The 5,000-nt window shown below is 53.9% G+C and overlaps 1 non-coding gene across 1 annotated transcript in view; it reads right to left on the minus strand.

Moving 5' to 3' along the window:
* The window catches only part of LOC124742913, a 1,909-nt gene extending 364 nt beyond the window's left edge, over positions 1-1,545 (minus strand). The window contains exon 1 of the ribosomal RNA XR_007010279.1: positions 1-1,545. This exon is cut by the window's left edge and continues 364 nt beyond it. This is a non-coding gene — a ribosomal RNA (small subunit ribosomal RNA).
* Positions 1,546-5,000: the final 3,455 nt, after the last annotated feature.

The raw sequence follows: 5,000 nt of genomic DNA on the forward strand, positions 1-5,000 counted from the left end.
CATCACAGACCTGTTATTGCTCAATCTCGTGCGGCTAGAAGCCGCCTGTCCCTCTAAGAAGAAAAGTAATCGCTGACAGCACGAAGGATGTCACGCGACTAGTTAGCAGGCTAGAGTCTCGTTCGTTATCGGAATTAACCAGACAAATCGCTCCACCAACTAAGAACGGCCATGCACCACCACCCACCGAATCAAGAAAGAGCTATCAATCTGTCAATCCTTCCGGTGTCCGGGCCTGGTGAGGTTTCCCGTGTTGAGTCAAATTAAGCCGCAGGCTCCACTCCTGGTGGTGCCCTTCCGTCAATTCCTTTAAGTTTCAGCTTTGCAACCATACTTCCCCCGGAACCCAAAAGCTTTGGTTTCCCGGAGGCTGCCCGCCGAGTCATCGGAGGAACTGCGGCGGATCGCTGGCTGGCATCGTTTATGGTTAGAACTAGGGCGGTATCTGATCGCCTTCGAACCTCTAACTTTCGTTCTTGATTAATGAAAACATACTTGGCAAATGCTTTCGCTTCTGTTCGTCTTGCGACGATCCAAGAATTTCACCTCTAACGTCGCAATACGAATGCCCCCGCCTGTCCCTATTAATCATTACCTCGGGTTCCGAAAACCAACAAAATAGAACCGAGGTCCTATTCCATTATTCCATGCACACAGTATTCAGGCGGGCTTGCCTGCTTTAAGCACTCTAATTTGTTCAAAGTAAACGTGCCGGCCCACCGAGACACTCAATAAAGAGCACCCTGGTAGGATTTCAACGGGGTCCGCCTCGGGACGCACGAGCACGCACGAGGCGGTCGCACGCCTTCAGCTCGCCCCACCGGCAGGACGTCCCACGATACATGCCAGTTAAACACCGACGGGCGGTGAACCAACAGCGTGGGACACAAATCCAACTACGAGCTTTTTAACCGCAACAACTTTAATATACGCTATTGGAGCTGGAATTACCGCGGCTGCTGGCACCAGACTTGCCCTCCAATAGATACTCGTTAAAGGATTTAAAGTGTACTCATTCCGATTACGGGGCCTCGGATGAGTCCCGTATCGTTATTTTTCGTCACTACCTCCCCGTGCCGGGAGTGGGTAATTTGCGCGCCTGCTGCCTTCCTTGGATGTGGTAGCCGTTTCTCAGGCTCCCTCTCCGGAATCGAACCCTGATTCCCCGTTACCCGTTACAACCATGGTAGGCGCAGAACCTACCATCGACAGTTGATAAGGCAGACATTTGAAAGATGCGTCGCCGGTACGAGGACCGTGCGATCAGCCCAAAGTTATTCAGAGTCACCAAGGCAAACGGACCGGACGAGCCGACCGATTGGTTTTGATCTAATAAAAGCGTCCCTTCCATCTCTGGTCGGGACTCTGTTTGCATGTATTAGCTCTAGAATTACCACAGTTATCCAAGTAACGTGGGTACGATCTAAGGAACCATAACTGATTTAATGAGCCATTCGCGGTTTCACCTTAATGCGGCTTGTACTGAGACATGCATGGCTTAATCTTTGAGACAAGCATATGACTACTGGCAGGATCAACCAGGGAGCTGCGTCAACTAGAGCTGAGCAGCCGGCCGCCCGGGAGTGTGTCCCGGGGGCCCGCGCGAACACGCAAGCGTCCGCTCAATCATTCTGCAAACAGGAGGAGGCTGAGCTCCCCTGCACAATACACCTCGAAACCCTCTCAGGTCCCGGCGGCGCGCAGCGCCGTCCCAAGTACTTGGTCGGGTTCGAGAGAGGCGCAATCGCCCGGAGTTAGGCGAGTAGACGCTTTCGGTGCGACCACCCGTGCTCCCAACTGAGCTTGCCGCTGCCGACAGAGGCCCGGGAGCGTGCTGTCGTGGCATTGCCGGCGGGAGACAACACGCGCCACCTACGGTGACCGGCAGCTCCAACGCCAGCGCCACAGAAGGACAAAAGCCCCACTTGGGTGCCGAAGCGAACTCTCCCAGCACAGCGCACGCGCCAACACATCCGCACAGCTGCGATACAAACCACCAGCGAGAACCGCTGGGGCGACCGAGCAGCAGACGGCGTCGCGGCGCCGAGCGCCGGGCGGCGGCGCATCCTCAACGCACACAGTCCTCAATCGGACCAGCACACTGAAGATGTCCACCGCGCTTCGCACCGGGCCCGCGAGGACCTACTTTGGCCGCACGGCGCCGCGCGCAGGGTGCGCCGGCGCGCAGCTGCGACGCCTGCCGCGTCCGTCGGCCGGCGCGCCTGCCACTGGCCGCCCCCACCAGCCGGCTGTAGCGCGTGCGCCCACGCACCGCGCGGCCAGCACGCCGGGAGGCGCCCCCTCACCGGCCGGGGACGGTCCCACCCAGCCACCGCCGCGTATCGCTTCACACCCAGATGCCGTTCAGTTTCGTCGGCATGGTGGGTATCGCTGGAACAACCGGTTAGTACCTCAACCTATCGTCGCCATCACCGATTCACCCCTAGCGAGAACAACCGCACCACAACAGGTTACCATTTGTTCATTTGCGTAACTTCACCAGAAAACGCAGGCGTCCATCGCCATTTGCAACTTCAACGATTATTGCATGCCTGTGTCAGGTGTCACGCCACACTACGTCTGCCCACATACACGCAACAAAATGTGCACGCCTAGACAATACGTGGAAGGTGGCCCCCGTACGTATGCGATGTCCATTGCTCGAACGACTGTCAACCGGCCTCTGTAGCATGTCGCAGATATGGAACGCGGTGCACCATGCCATCACGGTGTGTGAGGAGAGACGACTAGGTCCGAATACATCAACAGACAGCTCATGCTGATCGCCATCCACGGCGTCCGTTCCTCCCACACGTCTCTATGGCGTACCACACTGCAATCCAGCTCTCATAGGGAGACGACACGTAGCTGCGTGCACAATATTTGCACTGTATGGTCCGCCGTTTTTGGGCGCAGTCGTTGTGCGGTCACACATGTGCCACGATGTATCATTCAGTACATAAGGACGAATGTGCAGTACAGATTGTGGTTCACGCGTACGACATCAGCGGACAGTTGACACAGGCCGCACCACAACGTAGCCTGAGTACGTCGCATGCGAAGGGCATTGAACATGCAAACTTCTCACCAACCAGCTTGCGAAGGCAGGGGGCAAGGTGGGGACGTGGGGAGGGGCGGCATGTACGTCCTGCTGCCATCCACATTACAGTGTACAGCAGGAGCATGTGGAAAGTGAGCAAGACTTGCAAGGTGTTTAACATGAAGCGATACACAGGGGTGCGGGCAGTGCGAGTAGCGAACTATATTGCGAGGGTTGCGGGTGGGCAACACTACAGTAATTGAACGAGTCGTATAACAATTACAGAGCAGGTTTAGGCGACAACGTGGGTTACGTTAAGGCGACAACATGGGTTAGGTTAAGGCACAACATGGGTTAGGTTAAGGCACAACATGGGTTAGGTTAAGGCACAACATGGGTTAGGTTAAGGCACAACATGGGTTAGGTTAAGGCACAACATGGGTTAGGTTAAGGCACAACATGGGTTAGGTTAAGGCACAACATGGGTTAGGTTAAGGCACAACATGGGTTAGGTTAAGGCACAACATGGGTTAGGTTGAGGCACAACATGGGTTAGGTTGAGGCACAACATGGGTTAGGTTGAGGCACAACATGGGTTAGGTTGAGGCACAACATGGGTTAGGTTGAGGCACAACATGGGTTAGGTTGAGGCACAACATGGGTTAGGTTAAGGTACAACATGGGTTAGGTTAAGGTACAACATGGGTTAGGTTAAGGTACAACATGGGTTAGGTTAAGGTACAACATGGGTTAGGTTAAGGTACAACATGGGTTAGGTTAAGGTACAACATGGGTTAGGTTAAGGTACAACATAGGTTAGGTTAAGGTACAACATAGGTTAGGTTAAGGTACAACATAGGTTAGGTTAAGGTACAACATAGGTTAGGTTAAGGTACAACATAGGTTAGGTTAAGGTACAACATAGGTTAGGTTAGGTTAGGTTAGGTTACACGTTGTTGTACGGAAAGGTGTAGGGGGGGGGGGGGGCGGGGGCGGCAGGTTCGTTGATAGTGATTATAGTAAGTGAATGCTTGTGACATGATCAGATTTGTCACGTCAGGATGCACCTTTGGCTTATTAGAGGCGGCGCTCCAATTCTATGCTTGTGTGAGACCTGTGTCTTTGACTCATGTCATTGTTTGTGCGCTGTGACAGGAGGTACTATTGTGATGTTGGGTGCACCGTTGTATAGGACATGTGTGGGTGTTGGTGCCTGGTCTGCGCAATGGTGGATGTCGAAAGGCTGGGATATTGTATTTTCCGCACGGACCTCCTGGTCTGGTTGTGATAGTGTGGATTGTGTAATGTGGCGGAGAAGATGCACTGGATGTTGTTCCATGCTGGTGCTTACATATTGTATGTGCGCCTGTTAGAAGCAGAGAGTGGTGCGTGATCAGAGTGTCTGGCTGACGTGTGGTTCCCATTTTGGGCAGACTCTTTCAGCATGTATACGGACAGTTGTGTATATTTGCTGTAGTTTGATGGCTCTGCATTGATTACTAATCAGCGCCGTGTGTACGGGTAATCTGGTTCCAGTCCAAAATGTTCCATCTGTGTACATTAGTGACAAAGACTCCCCCCATGCAGTGGGGCTCGGTCTGTTATAACTCTTCCGCGTAATATATTTGCCCCACGTTTTTGCGACTGCGAGTGCGAGTGCAACGCGCATGGGGACCGACATGCTGATGGCTCGGTATCGGACGCCGTACAGTGAGCAACGCGATCGCGTCTCTCGCTCGTAAGTGGTACAGGTCGCGGCTCATGTATACGGACAGCGGGAATGTCGCATATTGGAAATAACTCTTCATGAAACGCAAGTTATAGGGGTGGATTGCACTTTACGAGTGCGGGAAACGTCCGCCGTTCATCCGCTGGAGGTGCGAGTTTGGCGGTTGGGGTGGTGCACGAACGGGTGCGGGTGGCGTCATTGCCGGTCCACGGCTTCGTGCGGCAGAGCCAC

The sequence above is a fragment of the Schistocerca piceifrons genome, unplaced genomic scaffold (genome assembly GCF_021461385.2).
Source record: "Schistocerca piceifrons isolate TAMUIC-IGC-003096 unplaced genomic scaffold, iqSchPice1.1 HiC_scaffold_2370, whole genome shotgun sequence".
NCBI classification, from domain to species: domain Eukaryota; kingdom Metazoa; phylum Arthropoda; class Insecta; order Orthoptera; family Acrididae; genus Schistocerca; species Schistocerca piceifrons.